Source organism: Myotis daubentonii, chromosome Y, assembly GCF_963259705.1.
Source record: "Myotis daubentonii chromosome Y, mMyoDau2.1, whole genome shotgun sequence".
NCBI lineage: Eukaryota > Metazoa > Chordata > Mammalia > Chiroptera > Vespertilionidae > Myotis > Myotis daubentonii.
This window is the reverse complement of record NC_081862.1, coordinates 15753507-15777673: the sequence shown is the minus strand read 5'-3', so window position 1 is coordinate 15777673 and position 24167 is coordinate 15753507. Positions and strand designations below refer to the sequence as shown.

At 42.1% G+C, this 24167-nt stretch overlaps 1 pseudogene; it reads right to left on the bottom strand.

Moving 5' to 3' along the window:
- The window catches only part of LOC132225651 (melanoma antigen preferentially expressed in tumors-like), a 128621-nt pseudogene that overhangs the window by 104126 nt on the left and 328 nt on the right, over positions 1 to 24167 (bottom strand).

The following is a 24167-nucleotide window of genomic DNA, read 5'->3' as shown; positions in this document are numbered from 1 at the left end:
CTCTGTTGGTGAACTTGCTGTCTCCAGGGGTGCACTTGCTATAGTCACTGATAACCCGCAGCACCTCCCCCGCCGGCGTTTTCCATCTGAAAATGAGTTCCTACCTGTTTGGAGTGAAAGCCTGAGGTCCAAACCAGGCTCCCTGGGGTGAGGCTGTCTGCCTGCTGTGCCAAAGTGGGAGCTTGCTGAGAAGACTTACACGCAACAGTTCATGGAACTCCGGCATTTGCCTTTATTGTGTGACTTCAGCTGGCCGAGTTTGCACTTGACAAAGGGGGTCCCCACAGCCCCCTGCGCCAGCTCCCCAGGGATCTGGCTCCTGAAGTCTGTGGGCTCTCAGACCAGCCCGGCCCTGCTCAGGGTGAGGGGGACAGAGAAGGGGCAGAAAAGTGGCTTCTCGACAGTGGGCAATATCCAGGAGTGAGAGGTCACTTTCCGCAGAGCAACAGGCCCGTCACTCATCCTTGTCCTCTGGTTCAGCTGGCGAGAAAGCAGTGACCAGGCTAGGAGATAAGAGGTGATTCCCACTGAGAGCTGCAGAGCCCTTTCCTGGTGTGAGTGTGCCTGTGCCTGGGTGTGCATGAGTATGAGTGTGTGAATTCTCACCTGATCTTATGTTCCTGGGTTCCTTTTCTTTCTTTCTTATTATTGATTAAGGTATTACATATGTGTTCTTATCTCCCACTGCCCCCACACTCCCACCCCGATGCCCGCAAGCATGCCCTCACTCTCACCTCCTGGTGTCTGCGTCCATTAGCTAGGTTTTAGGCATGCATACAAGTCCTTTGGTTGATCTCTCCCCCTCAGTCCCACCCTCCCTTACCTTCCCTCTGAGGGTGATGGCCTGATCCATGCTTCTCTGTCTCTGGATCTGTTTTTGTTCATAGGTTTATATTGTTCATTATAATCCACAGATGGGTGAGGTCATGTGATATTTATCTTTCTTGCACTGACTGGCTTTACTTAGCATAATCCTCTCCAGCTACATCCATGCTGTTGCAAATGGTCAGTGCTCCTTCCTTTTTTGCGGCAGCATACCATGCCAGTGCGTAGATGTACCCCGGCTTTTTAACCCACTCATCTGCTGACCAGCACTTAGGCTGTTTCCAAATCTTAGCTATTGTGAATTGTGCTGCAGTGAACATAGAGGTGCATGTATCCTTTCTGATTGGTAATTCTAGGTTCCGGGGATATATTCCTAGAAGTGGGATCACTGGGTCAAATGGGAGTTCCCTTTTTAGTTTCTAGAGGAAACCCCATACTGTTCTCCATAGTGGCTGCACCAGTCTGCATTCCCACCAGCAGTGAAGGAGGGTTCCTTTTTCTCCCCATCCTCACCAGCACTCGCCCTTTGTTGATTTGTTGATGATAGCCATTCTGAAAGCTGTGAGGTGGTACTTCACTGTCCTTTTGATTTGCATCTCTCAGATGATTAATGATTCTGAGCATGTGTCTCTTGGCCTTCCTTTAGTCCTCTCTGGAAAAGTATCTTTTTAGTTCCGTTGCCCATTTTTGTGATTGGGTTGTTTATCTTCCTTTTGTTAAGCTGTATGAGGTCCCTGTAAATGATAAGGGAGATGAAACCCTTATCACAGAGAACATTGGCAAATATGTTCTCCCATGCAGTGGGCTTTGTTGTTGTATGTTGGTCATTTATTTTGCTATGAAGAAGCTTTTTATTTTGATGTTGTCCCATTTGTTTATTTTAACTTTATTTTCCATTGCCCCAGGAGCTGGGTCGGTGAAGATATTGCTTCAGCATATATCTGAGACTCTGCTGCCTGTGGCTTCCTCTAATATTTTTAGTTTCCCATCTTATGTTTAAATCCTTTATCCATTTTGAGTTTATTTTTTGTGTATGGTACAAGTTGGTGGCCTAGTTTCATTTTATGCATGAATCTGGCCAAATTTCCCAGAACCATTTACTGAAGAGAATGTTTTGTCTCCATTGTATGTTTTTGCCTCCTTTGTCAATATTAATTGAGCTTAGTGGTTTGGATTGGTTTCTGGGTTCTCAATTCTATTCCATTGGCCTATATGTCTATTCTTGTGCCATTGTCAGGCAATTTTGAGAACAGTGGCTTTGTAAAACAGCTTGATATCTGGTACTGAGATCCCTCCTACTTGGTTCTTCATTCTCAGGATCGCTGCAGCTATTTGGGATTTGTTTGTTTCTTAAACATCTTTTATTGATTTTTTTATAGAGAGTAAAGGAGAGGGATAGAGAAATAGAAACACTGATGAGACAGAAACATGGATCAGCTGCCTCCTGCACACCCTCTACTTGGGATGTGCCCCCAATTAAGGTACATGCCCTTGGTCAGAATTGAACCTGGCACCTTTCAGTCTGGAGGCCAACGCTCTATCCACTGAGCCAAACCTGTTCGGGCTCAGGGTCATTTTTTTATTACAGATGGATTTTTGGAGAGTTCAATCTAGGTCTGTGAAATATGCTGTTGGTATTTTAACATGGAGTGTATTGAATCTATAGTTCATTTTGGGTAGTATAGCCATTTTCAAGATGTTGATTCTACCAAGCCATTAACATGGCATGTTCGTGCATCTGTTTTGTCTTCCTCTATCTCTTTTTCAAAATCTTGCAGTTTTCTGAGTAGAGGTCTTTTACTTTCATAGCTAAGTTTATTCCTATGTATCTTAATGTTTTTGGTGGGATGATAAATGGGATTGTTTTTCAAACTCTCTTTGTGTAAGTTCATTATTTTTGTATAAAATGCCATACATTTCTTGGCATTAATATTTTACTCTGCTATATTGCCAAATTCATTTATGAAGTTTACTAATTTTTTGATGGGTTCTTTGGGGTTTTCTATGTACAGTATCATGTCATCTCCAAATCATGACAATATACTTGTTATTTTCCAATTTGGGAGCCATGTATTTCTTTTTCTTGTGTGATCACTGTGGCTAGCAGTTCCAGTACCATTTTGTACAGAAGTGGTGTAAGCGAGCATCCCTGTCTTGTTCCTGTTCTTGAGGTAAATGGCTTTAGTTTTTGCCCATTGAGTATGATGTTGGCTGTAGGTTTTTCATATAAGGCTTTTATATGGGGAGGGATGATCCTTCTATTCCCACTTTGCTGAGTGTTTTTATCAGAAAAGCCTGTTGCACTTGGTAAAACGCCTTTTCTGAATCTAATGATATGATTGTGTGGTTTCTGTCTCTCAATTTTTTTTATGCGATGTATCATGCTTATTGATTTGCGGATATTGTACCAGCCTTTCATCCCTGGGATAAATCCCACTTGTTCATGGTGTATGATCTTTCTAATATAATACTGGATCCAGTTTGCTAGAATTTAGTTGAGGATTGCAGCATCACTGTTCAACGGGAATATTGGCTTGTAAGTCTCTTTCTTCGTGGTGTCTTTTTTTATTTTTCAGATTAGGGTAATGCTGGCTTCATAAAAAGAGCTCAGAAGCGTTCCTTTCTCCTGAATTTTTTGAAAGAGTGTGGGAAAGGTTGGTTTTACTTCTTTTTGAATGTTTGGTAAAACTCCCCTGTGAAGTCATCTGGTACAGGGATTTGTTTTCTGGAAGCTTTTTGATTACTGTTTCAATTTTATCACTAGTTTTCGGCTTGTTCACGTTGTTTGCCTTTTCCTGATTTTGTATTGGAAGATTGTATTTTTCTAGGAATATATCTATTTTGTCCAGATTGATGAGGGATGTTTAATGAACCAAAGACGCAGAGGTAAGACGGCCATATAGGATGATTGATGCTGGACAGAGGGCTACAGCTCGCTTCGGAATGTAGCAAAATTTGCACTCTCACCATTGCTTTTATTGGTGTTTGGCACAAGGTCATTGCATCAGCAGTTAATCAATTAAATCTTGTTTTGTTCTCCATTATTACAAGAGCTTATTGAGGACAAATTGCAGCTGTGCCCTCCCTTTCTGTTCTACACCCATGACTATTTAATCCTAGCCTTTCTCATGGAGGCAAATGTTCCTGGAACTCAAGATTGTGTGCAGTGTTGACCCAGCATGACTCACTTGCAAGTCACACTGTGCTCCTGATAGAACATTCACTTCTTCTTGGCAGGACTTCAGATCCTGGTTTACAAATGTCCAGCTACAAATCCCCCTTTTTTTCTTGCTTCATTAGATGGAGCATCAGAGATAACACAGCTGTTTTTCTCTTAATTAGTTGCTTGGCTTTCCCGAGTCCTTGGAAGACTAAATATAAAATGATACAGAGATAGAGTATTAATAATAGTATTCCAGCAGAAGCTCCTAAAGTGGCTTGTAAATGGGGTATAGGATTTAATTGTTGCAATTCCTTAACCATATTTTAAACACATTTTGCCCAGTTAATTTATGCAATTTCTTTTGAAATATTTTTTGTATATGAGAATTTAAATTTATGAATTTCTTGTGTTAGATTTTTATGATTGAACAAATATTTTTTAACCTTTTCCCATGGAAAGATACTTTCCTTCTAAGGTACAAGAGTAATGCAAATTGATGAATAATTCTAGTTATATTTCATATGCATTTGTCTTTGCAGACTTACAATTTGATCTTCTATCATTAATAAAAATGGTAATCGAACACAGGTTTGTACAAAGGCAGTTTGATAGCATAAAATTGTAAGGTGTGATTCCCAGAGTTATTTTTATAGTTTTGCTTATCTTATGAAAATATATGTTTTCAAAGAGTGTAAGGCAGACCCCAGTTTCCATAAATTAGATTCAACAGGATGTCCTTCTTGATGAGGTGTTGGGGGAGCAAATCCTCCATCATGCCATACAATGCTCACATTCGCTTGCGTGGATATGGGCTTGTTCTCTCCTCTACGCTATCATAGATCAGCTCCATTGGCTTTGGAACGGGCAGAACCTGAAGGGCTCCAATCAATGACGCTTCCATAGGAAGTATTAGATAAAAACAGAACTGTCTTTCCTCGACAGGATTCCCAATGGACCCAATCAGACAAGTGCATAAAAGTTGGAACATGATATGGGGGAAGTAATGGATGTGTACTGTTGTTATCCCAACTAACATTTTTAAACCCATGGGCACTCAGAAGAATCAAATGCCTTTTTTTTTTTGTTTCAGTAGTAGTGTTTCCAAAATGTTCAGCAGGGCTTGTGCCTGTATTGTTAAACAATGGTCTCCTTGACCTAAGCATATTGGCACTCCCTGCGTTCCAGTGGTATGATTTTCTATGACTCTACGGTCCTCTTCTGGTTTTAATGGACCTCGATCATCATAAGGTCCGGGTAAGCAATTTGAGTCATTAACATAAATTCGAACCTTTGAATCCAACCAAGAAACACCTCTATTTAGTGGGGCATTAGGAATGTAAGCCCAGTATGTGTGATTCTCAGCATTTACCTGAGTGGTTATTAGTGCAAGCATAGCAAGGAACAAAGTCAATGGCGTCACTTCATTAGCATGACACCAAACCAGTTGTTCTCCCTCTTGGGTAAGCTTCTTCACCTGACCCCAGGTTGGTACAGATGAATGTTGCATTGACCTTAGAGCTTTGTGGGTAGGAGGCCCCGTCAACCTCATCTCTGAGAAATCCTTGGTCAGATCACTTAAGTAGAACTTCCTTTTGGTTCCCATGTCTCCACTGAAGACACCTCTGTGGAACCCAGAAGTTTTCTTTACCTGTGGAAATATAAGCATAACCTTGCCCCCATCGTAGGATCCATGCAGGATCCCACGACTGAGAGGACTCATTATGATAAAACACAGGTTGATTGAATTCTTTTGAAACTTCCTTTACCCAATGTCCCTGAACAGCAGTACTGTCAGTCTCATCTTGATTTAAAAAAATTAAAGTAAATAGAGCTGTTAATAGTATTCATTTAGGGGATTCTCCCCCTTTTTGTTTTTTGAGCATTTCCTTTAAGGTGTGATTTTTATCTTTCAATAATATCTGGTCCTGTATTGTTACAAGGGATGCCAGTGATGTGAGTGAAATGATGAAATTGAAAAAAATGTTTGACATTTTGTAGATAGATATGCAGAAACATTGTCAGTCTTAATATTTTGAGGTATTTCCATTACTGCAAAAGCTTTTAGTAAGTGAGTAACTACTTCATATTGAGAATAAGTGACAATATTTACAGCTTGATGAAAATGTAGTAATAAAGCAATGTCAAATAGTTCTGCGGATTGTACTGAAGTGTATGGAGAGTGAATTACCTTTGCTAGCTGTTGAAAATGAAAACCCGAGCTATTCCTAGCTTGTTAGCATTGGTATAAACAGTAGGGCCTTGAATTGGTTCATTAGCTATAATATGATGAGGCCATATTCATTGAGTTTTCCTAAGAAATTGTAACCTTTTGTTTGTAGGATAATGATTATGTATTTTCTCTAAAAAATGAGCACAAGCAGTTTGCTAATTGTCACATATTTGAAACAATTTTTGAATTTTTTGACAGTAAAAGGTACTGTAATTTCTTATGGATCTAACCACATAATGGTCTTAAGCTTAATCTTCCCTTGTAAATAATTTGGCAAATTGTTTGAATATAAGTCTTTTTTTTCCTGTGATTTATGAGACAAGAAAATCTATTCAATAACATTACTATCTTGAACAAGTAACCCTGTAGGAGAATGCTCAGTGTGGAAAACTAATAATTTAAAATTGTCTATGGAGAGAATTCTATTTAATTGTGTTTGTTGTATATGCTGTTCTATCCAAGTTAATTGTTTTTCTGCAGCAGGGATTAAAACACGTGGACTATTTAATTCATATGGCCCCTTTAGTATTTGAAATAAATTAGTCAATTGATAAGTAGGTATATCAAGACTGGGTCTCAACCAATTAATGTCTCCTAATAACTTTTGAAAATCGTTTAGAGTCTCTATACTGTCTCTTCTAATTTGAACCTTTTGTGGAATAATGGAGACATCTGTTAATTTTTGCCCCATATATTTCCATGACTCCTGCCATTGTTTCTTTTCTGGGGCTACTTCTAATCTATAGTCTTAGAAATTTTCAAGGAGGTATTGGTAAATCTCCTGTAATTGTGATTGAATTTCAGAAGCTATTAAAATATCATCTATTTATTGATAAATTCGAGTATTAAGAAATCTTTTTTTGACTATTCCTAAAGGTTGATGCACATATGCCTGACATAGTGGGACTGTTGAACATTTCTTGTGGTAAGACGTTCTATTGATACCGTTGAGTGGGTTGAGCCTGATTTAAAGCCGGGACAGTAAATGCAAATTTCTCTTAGTCTTGAGGTGGTAAAGAAATAGTGAAGAAAAAATCTTCGTTACGAGGAAACGAGCGGCACCATCAACCTGGGCCGACTTGCCCAGATGCATGCCATGCTGAAGCATATGCTTCAGGAGTTGGGTTGGCCCGGCATGGTCTGGCTCTGTGCTTATCTCTGTCCTCACTGTGGCTGTAGAACCTTCCATGACCCAACTCCCATTCTGTGATCCTATTGCTTGAATGTCTCGCTGGGTGCACATCTCATAGGCTTTACTCTGGGCACTTGGGCACTGAAGCCCAGGCATAAGTGTACCGTTCAGGAACACAGCAGCCAGTTTCAGACAGCTACTCAGGGTTGGGGGGAAATGCTCACAGGGGACTGGATGGTTTCTTTGGGGAGATTTGTCCTAAGGAGTTAGAAATATGCACCTGAATCTCTCAGGGGGAGGGATTGAGGCTTGGGTGGTAGATGCGGTGATTACCTTTGCTTGAATGGTTGTGAATAAATGTCAGTAATAAAGAGAACTGGATGTTAACCATCTGGTGTCCTCCATGACATGTTAACACGACTCTCCCACCTGCAGTTACTGGCCAAGTAAGAAGGCATGAGCATCGTGATGCGCAGACACTAGGCTGGAGGAGGTTGGTTCCAGTAGATCACAGCACCATTTATCCTTTCTGGTTTGGTGGTTCTTTCTGGTGTACCAGTACTTATTCACTCACCTCTGTGATTGTTCAGTGGGATAGCACACACAAGGTGCGTCCACAGGGACTGGAACAAGTGGCTTCCAGTGAGCACCAACAAGGTACAACTTCTCTGGTGCCGTCACAGGTAACTAGTCCAGTCCTTGGACTAAAATTCTCGCCACTGGGAGCCTCCATTGCTGGCCTCTGGCTGTTCCATGGTAGGGCTTCCCTGTGCACAAGTCAGGCCCCCAGTACTGAAAGGGTCATCAGCCTGCCAGGGAGCCAGAGCCCTGGCCTCACAAGTCCATGCCTGTCATTCCCCTGGATCCAGCCCCTTCTTGAATTCAAGTTCCTGTGGCCTGTAAACGCATTTACATTCTTTTCAGCAAAATACTGACCTGGAATAAACCTCTGCTTTGCTCTGTGTCCTGTCCTAAGAATAGGACATCCTTTGGTAGACGATGGTCTAATGTTGGAATACTTTCCCCTCATGATCCTCCTTCCCATCAATCAAGGAGGTGGTAAAGCAACTCTGAGCCAGTGACAGGCCCCGGGTCTGAAGAGTGGACAACCCCAAGCCAGTTCCCAGAGAGCACTTAAGTGGACACAAGTGAAGGTCACCCCGGGGATATGGGGGTATGGAGGGCCACCCTGAGGGTCAATACAACCAAGTGAAAGAGAGATGTCCTAGTGTGCTGTTGGATCCCACAGTCAGTGGACAGTTAGCTGGCCAGCAAGGAACAGGCTCCCTGCCCACCTGCCACTGCATTCTGGCCCTAGGCTGTCTCAGTTTGCTCACTGAGTGGCCTGCCAGAGGAGCACCTAGGGAGAAGGCCACACATCCAGGCCCAGGGGCAGGGCTCCATTTGCCTGTATGTCTCCCTAATTGTGAGGAAGTCAGTCCTGCTTTTTCTCCTTCTACTGCCTCTCATTCAGTGCCAGCCACTCATGTGCTTGCTGCTCTCTACTGTGTGTCAGCAGCTTCCTAGCTTGTTACATACAGCACCTGGCCCTTCGTTCTCTTTTTATTGCCATTCCTTTCTTTCTCTTATACCTTCCACTCTTCTAGCTTGGGCCCATCAGCATAGGAACTCACTTTTCTGTTTCTAATCTCTTGCCTGAGGATGACTGCCTACAGGGGCAATTCAAGTCAGAAGCCTACAAGTGTGTAGCCAGAGGTGGTCTCCTGAGGCTTTGAGTCTTTGCCTGACCTAATTAGTCATAAACAGCCTTTAACACTGTCCAGCATGACAGACTGAGAGGTGTAGAACAGCGGTTCTCAACCTGTGGGTCGCGAACCCTTTGGCGTTCGGCCGACCCTTTCACAGGGGTTGCCTAAGACAAATCTGCATATCAGATACTTACATTACGATTCATACCAGTAGCAACATTACAGTTATGAAGTAGCAATTAAAATAATTTTATGGTTGGGTCACAACATGTGGAAGTGTATTTAAAGGGCCATAAGATGAAGAACCACTGATAGAGGATCTACATAACTCATCATCACAATCTCAAACAGAAAGCCAAAAGTAGGAAACAAAGAAACAATCCCAAAATGAAAGAACTAGAGAATTCTCAGAGGAGAAAAATGAAGTAGAGATAAGAAATTTATCTGAATCAGAGTTCAGAGCATTCATGGTAAAAATGCTCAATAGCATGAAAAAAAATATAGTAGCTATAAAAAAAGAAAAGTTATAGATTAAAAATATGACATAACACTAGTAAAGAACCAATTGGAAGAAATACACAGCGTATTAGGGAAGCTGAGGATCAAATCAGTGAATTATTAGTCAGAGAGAAAATATCACTCAATCAGAAAAACCAGAAAATAAATCAATTAATAAACAGGAGGACAGGTTAAAGGAACTGTGAGGCTACCGGAAATGTAACAATATTACAGTAGTGGGTGTGCCCAAAGAGGCAGAAAGGGAGAAAGGCATAGAGAAGGTGTTTGAAGAAACAATGGCAGAAAACTTCCCTAACTTCTTAAAGGAAAATGTCACACAAGTGCAGGAACCACAGAGAACCACAAACAAGAAGAACTCAAACAGGCCCATTCCCAGACACATAATAATTAAAGTGCCTAAAATTACAGAAAAAGTGATAATTGTCAAGGCAGCAAAAGAAATGTGTTTCCTACAATAAAGTTCCAATGAGGGCTGACACCTGGTTTCTCATCAGAAACTCTACAGGCCAGAAGGGAATGACATGAAGTACTTAATGTAATGGAAAGCAAGGTTCTTAGACTAAGATTACTATATCCAATAAGGCCGTCATTCAAAATAGATGTTTAAATAAAGAGCTTCGCAGACAAAGAATGGCTAAAGAATACAACACCACAGACCAGAATTACAAGAAATCCTAAAGGGACTGCTGTAATGAGAAGAAGAAATGAGAGGGAAACCTAGGCATACAGAATTAAAATGGCAATAAATCAGTATCCATCAATAATAACCCTTAAAGTAAATGGACTAAATGCTCCAATCAAAAGGCGTAGGGTTGCAGAATGGATTCAAAAATATGACTCACCTATACGCTGCCAATAAGAGACCCACCTCAAAACAAAAGACTCATACAGAATGAGAGGGAATTTTGCATGCAAATGGAAAAGAAAAGAAAAGCTAGACTAGAAATAAACATATCTGACAAAATAGACTTTAACATGAAGGCCACCACAGGGGACAACAATCCTAAACAGCTCACTAGATCAGAAAGACTTAATTGACATCTTCAGAACAGTTCATCCCAAAGATACAGAATATACATTCTACTTAAGTGTACATGGGAGATTTTCAAAGATAGACCACTTGAGACACAAGCAAAGTCTCTTCAAATTAAACAAGATGGAAGTCATATCAAGCATCTTCTCTGATTACAAAGGCATACTGCTATATAATAAAGTGGTAATATGCAAATTATTCCTCACACCCTAACAAGATGGCTGCCTATGACCTGGCTGTCAGGGAGTTTAGTGAGGGACAACCAAATGACTGAACAAGCAGGCTGCATGGGGAGACCAGACTGGCATCGGGGAGGGGGGGGGCGGGAGGGGGGTGTTTAATGAGCCACGACCAAACGACTAGACAGCAGGCTACTTGGGGCGACCAGGCCAGTTGCGGCTTAGTGAGGGACAAACAAACAACTGAACAGCAAGTTGTGTGGGGCAACCAGGCCTGTGGGGGTGCTCTGAGGGGCAACCAGGAAGACAGGGGGACTGTAGAATGAAACCAGCGCATTAGGGGACCAGTTGAATGTGACAAGGCTAGCGGGTGATGGGGCAGTAAGAGGTGACCAAACTGACAGGGGGAGAGTTAGGGGTGACCAGTCTGGCAGGGGCTTCATTGGGGGCGATTAGGCCTGCAGTGTGTGTGTGGAGGGGCAGTGAAAGGTGACTAGGCTGTTGAAGGGGCAGTTGTCGGCGACCAGGCTAGTAGGTAGGGGGCAGGTGCAGGTGACCTGGTCGATCACAGGGCAGTTAGGGGAGACCAGGCCAGCTGGTGGGGCAATTAGGGGTGATTAGAGCAGCAGGTAGAGGCAGTGAGGGTCGATCAGGCTATAGGTGGGGCGGGGGGGAAGTTAGGGGTGACCAGGCAGTGAGGCAGGCCGGCAGGTGAGCAATTAGGAGACAGCAATCCCGGATTGGAGAGGGTATAGGCTGGTCTGAAGGAACACCACCACCCCTCATGGAAGAATTTTGTGCACTGGGCCTCTAATATTAGATATAACCTCCAATAAAAATTAACAAAAATTCAAATACTTGCAGGCTAAATAGTACATTATTAAACAATGTTTGTTTGTGTTATCAAAAACATCAAAAAAGAATTTAAAAACATCCTGCAAAGTAATGACAATGAAAACACAATAATTCAAATTCAATGGTATATACTGAAAGCAGTTCTGAGAGAGAAGTTCATAGCATTACAGCCACAAAAAAGCAAAAACACAAAAAATAACTGGTAATAAATTATATAACTCTACAACTTAAAGAATTAGAAAGAAAGCAGCAAGAAAACCCAGACTGAGCAGAAGGAAGGAAATAGTAAAAATCACAGCAGAATTAAATAACATGATGACAAAAAAAAAAAAATCACTACAAAATATCAACAAAACCAAGAGCTGGTTCTTTGAAAGGATAAATAAGATTGATGAACTTCTTTCAGGCTTACCAGGAAGCACAGACAGGGGACCCAAATCCCAAATAAACAATCAGAAATGAAAGGGGCTTAATAACAACTGACCCCAAAGAAATGAAAAGGGTTGTAAAAATACTATTCCAACAAACTGGTCAACCTAGAACAAGTGGATGTATTCCTAGAAAAGTACAACCTTCTGAAACTCAATCAAGAAGAATAAAAAAGTCTGAATAGACGGATAAACAGAAGGTTATTGAAGCAGTAATTGAAAAACTTCCAGCAACCAAATCCTTGGGCCAGACAGCTTCATAGGAGGTTTTACAAAACGTTCAAACTAAAACCTTTCCTCCTTACACTATTCCAAAAAATTCAAGAGGAAGGAACAATTCCAAGCTATTTCTAGAAGCCAGCATTACCCTAATCCCAAAGCAGATGTAGATACTGCAAAGAAAGAGAATTACATGCCAATGTATCTCTGATGAACATAGATTCAAAAATCCTCAACAAAATCCTAGCAAATCAGAACCAGCATTACATCAGAAAGATCATACACCATGAGCACATGGATTTATTCTGGGCATGAAATGATGGTGCAACATCCCCAAATCAATACACATGATACATCAAATTGAGAGGTAAAAATAAACAAATTGAGAGATAAAAATCACATAATCATACAATTTGATGAAGAAAAAGAATTTGACAAAACCCAACACACTTTTGGGTAAAAACTCTCAGCAAACTGGGAATAGAGGGATCATAACTCAACATAATAAAAGCCTTATATGAAAAACATACAGACAACACCATACTCAATAGGCCAAAACAAAAAACAACTCACCCAAGAACAGGAACAACACAGGGATGCCCACTGTCACCACTCCTGTTTGAGTGAGTACTGGAAGTGCCACCATATCAATCAGGCTGCGTGTGGCATGACCAAATTGAGGGATGTCCGAAGGACTGGTTTGGGGCCGGGCTGGCCAGACTGCACTCATGCACAAATTTGAGCACTAGGCCTCTGGTAAAATATAACTACCCAATAAATGGGGAGTTTGTCTTATTCATAATCATTATGCAGCATAGTGTGTAGGCTACTAAATATCACTTGAAAGAAGACACTTAGGAATAATGTGTACACAAACTACATTTTCTACTGCTTACCACTTGAGAAACAAAATCAACTATTCTTCATAAATCAAATAAATGGACTTCTGAACTCAAGAAAACTCATGATATGGAACTGGAGAGCACTATGCTAAGTGAAATAAGCCAGTCAATGAAGGAAAAATACCACATGATCTCACTCATTCATGGATAAGAGAGATCATTATAAACGTTTAAACAATAATAGATAGAGAGGCAGATCTACCTCAAACAGATTGTCAAACTGCAGCATGAAGGCCGGAGGGGGTTGGAGGGCAGGAGGGAGGGAGGTAAGAGATCAACCGAAGGACTTGTATGCATGCATATAAGCATAACCAATAGACATAAGACACTGGGGGGTAGGGGAGGTCAGGGAATTGTCAAGGGCGGGAGCGGGGGGGAAGGACACGTATGTAATACCCTTTGTAATACTTTAATAAACAAAAAAAAATTGAAAAAAGAATCATTGGAAAAAAAAGAAAGATCAAGTAATTTGCTCTATCAAAAAAAAAAAAAAAAAGAAAGAAAGAAAAATCATGAGACAAATCCAAATCTTGGCTGTCGACAAATACTAAAAGATAAATGTAAAGTAAAAGGATCAATATGTATTGAACTCCTTCAGTGTACCATAAAACAATTTCTTCATTTAATAAATGAATTTGGTAATGTACCAGAATACAAAGTTAACACCCAGAAATCTATGGCTTTTTGATACACCAATAAAGAATTCACAGAAAAATAAACAAACAAAAACAGCAATGCGATTTACAATTGCAACAAAAAAATGAAGATACCTAGGAATAAACTTAACTAAATAAGTAAAAGATCTTTACTCTGAAAACTACAGGACATTGAAAAACAGGTAGAAGAAGACATAAACAAATGAAGAATATACCATGTTCATGTATTAGTAGAATAAATCTCATTAAAATGGCCACGCTACACAAAGCATTCTACAGATTTACTGTAACCCCCATTAAAATACCAATGACATATTTCTCAGACCTAGAACAAAGTCTCCAGAAATTCGTATACAATAAAAAATAAAAAGACCCGCAAGAGTCAGAGTAATCTTGAGAAAAAAGAACAATGTTGGTCGTTCACAATTGCGGATGTCAAGTTATATTTCAAAGCCACTGTTCTCAAGCTTGCTGGTACTGGCACAAGAACAGACGTGTACTAGTAGACCAATGGAACACACCTGAGAACATAGAAATAGACCTGAGCCTTTATGCCCAATTAATGTTTCACAAAGGAGGCAAGAGCATACAATGGAGTCAAGACAGTCTTTTCAATACAGGAGGTTGGAGAAATTGGATAGATACATGCAAAATAATGAAACTAGACCACCGCCTCACACCATTGAGGAAAATAAACACAAAATAGATAAAGGACTTAATTGTAAGATGGAAACCATAAAAATCTTGGAAGAATCCATAGGCAGAAAATTATGACATATTTCAAAGAAGCCCTTTACCAATATAACTCCTAGGGTAATGGAAAATACGGAGAAAAGAAACAAATGGGACGACATCAAAATAAAAATCTTCTGCAGAGAAAAAGAAACCATCAGCAACACACACACACACACACACACACACACATGAAAAAAACAAACAAACAAACAAACAAACAAAAAACAAAACAAGAAAGCCCATGGCTTGGGAGAACATATTTTCCTATGCTATATCCAGTAAGGGCCTGATCTCCAAAATTCATAGGGAACTCAGACATCTTAAAAAAAAAAAAAAAAAAAAGGAAGATAAACAATGCAATCAAAAAATTGACTTAAATAGATACTTTTGAAAATTGCACATACAGAAAGCCAAGAGACATATGAAAACATGCTAAAAATCCTTAATCTTCCTAGAGATGCAAATCAAAATGACAATGAGATACCATCTCACACTGGTAAGAATGGCTATCATCAACAAATCAACAGACCACAAGGGCTGAGGAGGATGTGGAGTAAAAGGTACTCTCCTGCACTGCTCGTGGGAATGCAGTCTGGTAAAACCACTGTGGGGAACAGTACGGAGTTTCCTCAAAAAATTAAAAAGGAACTGCCATTTGATCCAGTACTCCCACTACTAGGGGTCTTTCCCCAGAAATTAGAAACACCAATCAGAAAGCATATTTGCACCCATATGTTCATTGCAGCACAATTTACAATAGCTGAGATTTGGAAACAGACTAAGTGCCCATCAGCAGGTAAATGGATAAAAATGGTGGGGTACAACTACACAACAGAATACTACACTGCTGTAAAAAGGAAAGAACTCTTCCCTTTCCAAAAAGCATGGAAGGACATGGACAGCATTATGGTAAAGGATTTTACCATATGTAGAGGATTTTAAAATCTATGTTCATCATGACCAAATTGAGGGATGACCGAAGGACTGGTTTGGGGCCGGGCTGGCCAGACTGCACCCATGCACAAATTTGAGCACTAGGCCTGTGGTAGAAAATGGGGAGTTTGTCTTATTCATAATCATTATGCAGCGATCCTAAATGAATCACTAGAACAGATGGACTTAATTGACATCTTCAGAGCACTTCACACCACAGCCACAGAACATATATTCTACTCAAGTGCTCATGGGACAGATTCAAAATTAGACCACATATTGGGTCACAAACAAAGTCTCCCCAAATTCAAGAAGATTGGAATCATACCAAGCATCTTCTCAGACCACCATGGAATAATATTTGAAATAAACTACAATAAAAACAACCCAAAATACTAAAACACTGGAAGCTGAATAGCATGTTACTAAATATTGATTGGTTTACCAATGAGATCGAAGAAGAAATGAAAAACATCCTGGAAACAAATGACAATGAAAACACAACAATCCAAAACCTATGGGACACAATGAATACAGTCCTGAGAGTGAAGTTTATAGCTTTACAGGCCTTTCTCAAGACACAAGAAAAAATGGTAGTAAATCATCTAACTCTACAACTCAAAGAATCAGAAAGAGAGCAACAAGAAAACCCCAGAGTGAGCATAAGGAAGGAGATAATAAAGATTACAGCCCAAATAATTGACATAAACACACAAAAAAATTACAGAAAATCAAGGAAACCAAGAGCTGGTTCTTTGAAAGGATACACAAGATTAACAAACCTCTAGCCAGGCTCACCAGGATGCAAAGAGAGAGTTCCCAAATAAACAAAATCAGAAACGATAGAGGCGAAACAACAACAGACCCCACAGAAATACAAAATGATTGTTAAAAAATACTATGGACAACTCTACTCCAACAAACTAGACAACCTGGAGGTAATGGACAAATTCTTAGAAAAATACATCAATCAAAATCTCAATCAGGAAGAATCTAAAAATCTCAACAGGCCAATAACTATGGAAGAAATTGAAGCAGTCATCAAAAAGCTTCCATCAAACAAAAGCCCAGGACAAGACGGCTTCACAGGGGAGTTTTACCAAACATTCAAGGAAAAACTAAAACCTATCCTCCTCAGACTAGTACAAAAAAATCCAAGAGGAAGGAACACTTCCAAGATCATTCTATGAAGCCAGCATCACCCTAATACCAAAACAATGAAAGAGAATTACAGGCAATATCCCTCATGAGCATAGATGCCAAAATCCTCCACAAAATCTTAGCAAATCGGATCCAGCAGTATATCAGAAAGATCATACACCATGACCAAGTAGGATTTATCCCAGGGATGAAAGGATGGTACAATATCCGCAAGTCAATAAACGTGATACATCACATAAACAAATTAAAAGAAAAAAAAACACAAATGATCATATCAATTGATGCAGAAAAAGCATTTGACAAAACCCAACACCCATTTTTGATAAAAACTCTCCACAAGGTGGGAGTAGAAAGATCAACATAATAAAAGCCATTTATGAAAGGCCCACAGCCAACATCATACTCAATGCACAAAAACTAACACCATTTCCCCTAAGAACAGGAACAAAACAGGGATGCCCACTCTCAGCACTCCTGTTCATCATAGTAATGGAATTATTAGCCATTGCAATTACACAAGAACAAAAATAAAAGGCATCCAAATTGGAAAAGTGGAAGTAAAACTGTCCTTATTTGCAGAAGACATGATATTATATATAGAAACCCCTAGAGATTCCATCAAAAAACTCCTAGACTTAATACATGAATTTGGCAATGTAGCAGGATACAAAATTAACCCCAAGAACTCTGAGGCATTTCTATACACCAATAGTGAACTTTGAAAAAGAGAGATTATAAAAATAATCCCAGTTCCCATTGGACCAAAAAAATTAAGCTACCGAGGAATAAACTTAACTAAAGGCGTAAAAGACCTCTACTCAGAAAACTACAGGACTTTGAAAAAAGAGAAAGAGGAAGACATAAACAGATGGAGGAACATACCGTGTTTATGGATTGGTAGAATCAAAATCATTAAAATGCCCACACTACCCAAAGCAATCCATAAATTCAACGCACTTCCCATGAAAGTACCAATGGCATACTTCACAGATCTAGAACGAACTCTCCAAAAATTCATCTGGAATAAAAAAAGTACCAGAACACCTGTAGCAATCCTGAGAAAGAACAAAGTAGGTGAGATCTCAATTCCAGATATCAAGCTGTATTACAAAGCCACTGTTCTCAAAACTGCCTGGAACTGGCAGGGGAACAGGCATATAGATCAATGGATTAGAATAGGGAGCCCAGAAATCAGCCCGAACCAATATGCTCAATTAATATTTGACAAAGGAGGCAAGAACATACAATGGAGTCAAGATAGTCTCTTCAATAAATGGTGCTGGGAAATTTGGACAGATATATGCAAGAAAATGAAACTAGACCACCAACTTACACCATACACGAGAATAAACTCAAAATGGATAAAGGACTTAAATGTCCGATGGGAAACCATAAAAATTCTAGAAGAATCCAAAAGCAATAAAATCTCAGACATATGGCAAAGCAATTTTTTCACCAATACAGCACCCAGGGCACTTGAATCTAAAGAGAAAATGACCAAATGGGACTACATCAAAATAAAAAGTTTGTGCACAGCAAAAGAAACCATCAACAAAACAACAAGAAAACCCAGTGTGTGGGAAAACATATTTACCACCATCATATCTGGTAAGGGCTTAATCTCCAATATTTATAGGGAACTCATACAACTTAACAAAAGGAAGATAAATAATCCAATCAAAAAATGGGCAAAGCATCTAAATAGACACCTTTCCAAAGAAGACATTCAGAAAAACAAGAGACATTTGAAAACATGCTGAAAGTCACTAATCATATGAGAAATGCAAATCAAAACAACAATGAGGTATCATCTCACACCTGTCAGGCTGGCTATCATCAACAAATCCACAAAGACAACTGCTTGAGAGGATGTGGAGAAAAAGGAACAATCGTGCACTGCTGGTGGGAAGGCAGACTGGGGCAGCCACTATGGAAGACACTATGGACTTTCCTCAAAAAACTAAAAATGGAACTCCCATTTGACCCTGTGATCCCACTTCTAGGAATATAACCCAAGAAACCAGAAACACCAAGCAGAAAGGACATATGCAGCCCTATGTTCATAGCAGCACAATTCACCATAGCTAAGATCTGGAAACAGCCTAAGTGCCCATCAGTAGATGAATGGATTAGAAAACCGCGGTACATCTACATGATGGAATACTATGCTGCTGTAAAAAAGAAGGAACCCTTAGCATTTGCAATGGCATGGATGGAACTGGAGAGCATTATGCTAAGTGAAATAAGACAGTCAATGAAGGAAAAATACCACATGATCTCACTCATATATGGATAATAAAGACCATTATAAACTGATGAACTATAACAGATAGAGAGGCAGAGCTGCCCCAAACAGATTGTCAACCTGTAGCGGGAAGGCCGAGGATGGTTGGGGGGCACGAGGGTAGGGGGTAAGAGATCAACCGAAGGACTTGTATGCATGCATATAAGCATAACCAATGGACATAAGATACTGGGGGATACGGGAGGCCAGGGTATTGTCAAGGGCAGGGTGGGGGGGAAAGGACACATATGTAATACCCATTGTAATACTTTAAGCAATAAAATTTAAAAAAAAAAAAAGAGAGAACCATCAATGGTGAGAGAGAATCCTTGATTGGCTGCTTCCTACAAGACACCTACTGGACTAAGAGCCCACAACGGGGACATGTCCCAGCCTGGGAATTGAACTGACCTCCTGGTACACAGGTCGAAACTCATCCACTGAGACAAGCAGTCCAGGCTTTGGCTCTTCTTTATTCAGAGTCTTCCCTTTGGAATCCGTGTGCTCCAGCTGCCCTGTATCCAGCCTGCCTTACTGCTGTGCAGTTTGGGGGACTCTGGGGTACATTCTAGTACTAAGGAACCTACTATGTGTGCCTTCCTCTCCCTGCTTGCTTTCTGATATCCTAGAGACCCTGCCCATAGGGCCTTCATGTACAAGATGCTTGTGCACCAGTAGTCACCTCCTATCCATGCCCCTTCTGTGCCCATCTTCACAGATGCAATCACTGTCTAAGCTTTATAAGCCTCATTGCCTTGATACTATGCTTTTCTGAATATTTTGATGGAAAAGTCCAGATTCCAATATTTTGCTTTAATTCTCAGTTGTGGTCTACAGAACAAATAAAGCGTCAAGTGCAGGACACTCTGTTTTAGAGGCAACATACAGCAGTGAGTTTCCTTTTGTTTTGTCTTAATATGGTGGGTTTTAAAAATTGATTCTTTAGAGAGAGGTAAATGGAGTGAGACAGACACAGAAGCATGCATTCATGTGAGAGAGATACAATATTGGATGCCTGGGGACTGAACCAGAAACCTGGACATGTGCCCTGGCCAGAAATCAAATGGGTTAACTTTCTGGTGCACAGGACAATGCCCAGAAACACTGGCCAGGGTGCACTGACTTCTATTTTCTTCCTTATCTTGCATCTGGTGGTTAATAAATACTATCAATGCTAATAACAGTGGGCAATTCCAGAGGAGGACATGCTGACAAGAGCTTTACATAAGTTGGCCCCACAGGTGAATCTCCACACAAGGTAATGGGCACGAGCTCTGTGTGTGGAGGAATTAACACCCAGACCACAGGATGTTTTGCCTTTGCCCTTCCTCCATCAGAACCTGCAAATTGTTATGCTTTTCCTCAAATTCTAGAGGTTCTGATTCATATTATGGACACTATTTCCTGTGAAGGCGGGGATGGGAAGACAAGGTGCATGTCAGACAGAGGGACAGGGAGAGGGAGATGGAATAGGAGAGAGAGAGAGGAAGAGAAAGAGAGCGTTTGCTGTAAGAGATATACATTTTCTGACCCTTGTTCTCTTATCCTCTTTTTTTTGGGGGGGGGGAGCTCAGCAACTGTTACTGAGACTTCAGCATTTTCTCTTCCCACTCGAAGAAGCAGAGTGTGCCTGGCCAGTGTGGCTCAGTAGGCCTTTGTACCAAGAGGACATAGTTCAATTCTCAGTTGGAGCAGGAGCTGGAGTTTACGCCTCGATCCCCAGGTGGATGTGCAGGAGAAAGCCAACCAATGATTTTGTCTCATTATTGATGTTTTATCCATCTCTCCCTCTCCCTTCCTCTCTGAAATCAATAGGAAATGTACTAAGAAACGGAAAAATGAGCTCGTAGGATGATGGACCCAAGCTAGAAGAGTGGAAGGTAGAAGAAAAGAAAGGAATGGCAATAAAAAGAGAACGAAGGGCCAGGTGCTGTATGTGACAAGCTAGGAAGTTGCTGACACCCAGCAGAGAGCAGCAAGCACATGAGTGGCTGGCACTGAATGAGAGGCAGTAGAAGGAGAAAAAGCAGGATTGACTTCCTCACAATTAGGGAGACATACAGGCAAATGGAGCCCTGCCCCTGGGCCTGGATGTGTGGGCTTCTCCCTAGGTGCTCCTCTGGCAGGCCACTCAGTGAGCAAACTGAGACAGCCTAGGGCCAGAATGCAGTGGCAGGTGGGCAGGGAGCCTGTTCCTCTATGGCCAGCTAACTGTCCACTGACTGTGGGATCCAACAGCACACTAGGACATCTCCCCTTCACTTGGTTGTATTGACCCTCAGAGTGGCCCTCCATACCCCCATATCCCCGGGGTGACCTTCACCTGTGTCCACTTAAGTGCTCTCCGGGAACTGGCTTGCGGTTGTCCACTCTTCAGACCCAGGGCCTGTCACTGGTTCAGAGTTGCTTTACCACCTCCTTGATTGATGGGAAGGAGGATCATGAGGGGAAAGTCTTCGAACATTAGGCCATCCTTTACCAAAGGATGTCCTATTCTTAGGACAGGACACAGAACAAAGCAGAGGTTTATTCCAGGTCAGTATTTTGCTGAAAAGAATGTAAATGTGTTTACAGGCCACAGGAACTTGAATTCAAGAAGGGGCTGGATCCAGGGGAATGACAGGCATGGACTTGTGAGGCCAGGGCTCTGGCTCCCTGGCAGGCTGATGTCCCTTTCAGTACTGGGGGCCTAACTTGTGCACAGGGAAGCCCTACCATGGAGGAGACACAGGCCAGCAATGGAGGCTCCCAGTGGGGAGGAGTGTTTGAGTCCAGGGACTGGACTAGTTACCCTTGATGGCCCCAGAGTAGTTGTACCTCGGTGGTGCTCACTGGAAGCCACTAGTTCCAGTCCCTGTGGACGCAACAAGTGTGCGCTGACCCACTGAACTGTCACAGAGGTGAGTAGGTACCGGTGCACCAGAAAGAACCACCAAACCAAAAAGGATAAATGGTGATGTGATCTCCTGGAATCAACCTCAACCAGCCTAATGTCTGCGCATCACAATGCTCATGCCTTCTTACTTTGCCAGTAACTGCAGGTGGGAGAGTTGGGCTAACATGTCATTGAGGACATCAGACTGTTAACATCCAGTCCTCTTTATTACTTACATTTATTCACAACCATTCAAGAAATGTAATTCCCGCATCTACCACCCAAGCCTCAATTCCTCCCCCTGAGAGATTCAGGTGCATATTTCTAACTCCTTAGGACAAATCTCCCCAAAGAAACCATCCAGTCCCCTGTGAGCATTTCCCCCCAACCCGGAGTAGCTGTCTGAAACTGGCTGCTGTGTTCCTGTACGGTACACTTATGTCTGGGCTTCAGTGCCCAAGTGCCCAGAGTAAAGCCTATGAGATGTGCACCCATCTAGACACTCAAGCAACAGGATCACAGAATGGGAGTTGGGTCATGGAAGGTTCTACAGCCACAGTGAGGACAGGGGTAAGCACAGAGCCAGACCATGCCAGGACGACCCAACTCCTGCAGCATATGCTTTAGCACAACATGCATCTGGGCAAGTCGGCCCAGGTTGATGTTGCTGCTAGTTTCCTCATAACTCTCCATGGGCGCCGCATAAATCACGCAACTCAGCTTGCTCAGCCCGACAACGTGGCGAAGCAGGTCCTCCAGGACGGTCATGGAGATGGGGTTTTCACAGAAACTTAGGGTTGTGAGCTGGGAGCAGTGGCTCAGGGCTGGCAGGATGTCCAGGAACTGGTGGTCCATGATCCCACACTCATCCAAGTCCAGGTCCTGGAGAGTGGGGGAGGCTCTCTCTAAAAGAAATTGGAGTGACCGAGAACTGATAATGGTCAGGTTGAGCCCACTGAAACTCAGGCTTTTCAGCTGGCTGACATTCAGATGCTGGGAGAGATGTCTAAAGTCTCTTTCGAAAAGCAGGCAGTTAGTGATGGACAGGGTCTCCAAGGGGCTCTTCAGGCACCTGGGGAGACATAGAGCAGTTACATGTGGGAGATGGACCTGGTGAGCAGAGGCAGGTGAGGATAATGCAGGCCTTCAGGGTAAAGAGGCCCATGTCACCAAAGCCTACAGTGTTCCGGATGATGATCAAACCCAGGATGTTGCACAGTGAAAAGTGACATTCAAGTCCGAGCAAATTTGAGTGGCATCTTTCTCCATCTGTTATCTGCTCCGTGATGGATTCAACTGGATGAAACCTCACACACTCCATTTACTCATCCGTCAAGTGGAGCACATCATACCCTCCAGCCCAAACACACAGGTGTTGTGAACATAAAGGTGGGAGGAGCTCAGAAAGGAGCCTGCCCCAGGGTCTGAAGCAGGAGGCAACCAGTGCATTTTAGTATTGGAGACATGTCCTGAACTGCCTGCAACTCGGGTTTCCTTCCAGCCACACCCTAGACCCCTGTCACCACCATCTCTTAGCCCAATGAGGCCTCTGGCAGATGTGCAGAAAGGGCTAACCTGGGCACAGTCAGGCAACATCCAGCGAGGGCTGCCACCCTCCAGGAACTTAGATCACTGCATTGTCTACAAACCACCTATCCCATTTCGTAATGCCTCCCTCCTGAATCCTGCATTTGCCACGCATTCCGTTTGCGAGAGCCTATGGCAACCCTTGGCAGACAGGTGACTGAGGCAGGTTTGGAGTGAAAGGCTGCCATGGCCAAATCGCTAAGTGCGGAACTTAACCCATGAAACCTCACCTCTGATTGGCTTTCCCCTTGTCATTGCAATCCTCACTTGGTTCTATTGCATCATTTTCCCTTCAACACCACTTACAAGGATGCCCAAAGCTACCATCCCCTGGCCCGAATTCCTAGCAAGGAGTCCCTTTAGTAGCCTCTGTCCTAGTGCATACGTCCTACCTTTATCTGGGGGGTTATGTCACAACATGCAAGGTGACAGAGCAGTGAACAAGACACTGACTGTGTGGCCCGTCTAGTGGCTCAGGCACTCTAGCACTGCTGAGGGACGGCACACAGGAGAGCCCGTCACTGTGCACTGAAATGGAAAGGGACTCGCTCTGGTTGGCAGGGAAAGCTCGCCACCCCTCACCTGAAGATCTCATCCAGGTGGCCTCTGAGGATGGAGATATCATCCAAATTGACCTCCTGGAGGTGGGGCAGGTTGAGGAATTGAGAGGTGACCAGACCAACACACTGCTCCTCCTGCTCCAAGGTGGTGTGAGAAGACGTGAAGACGTGGGAGAGCAGGA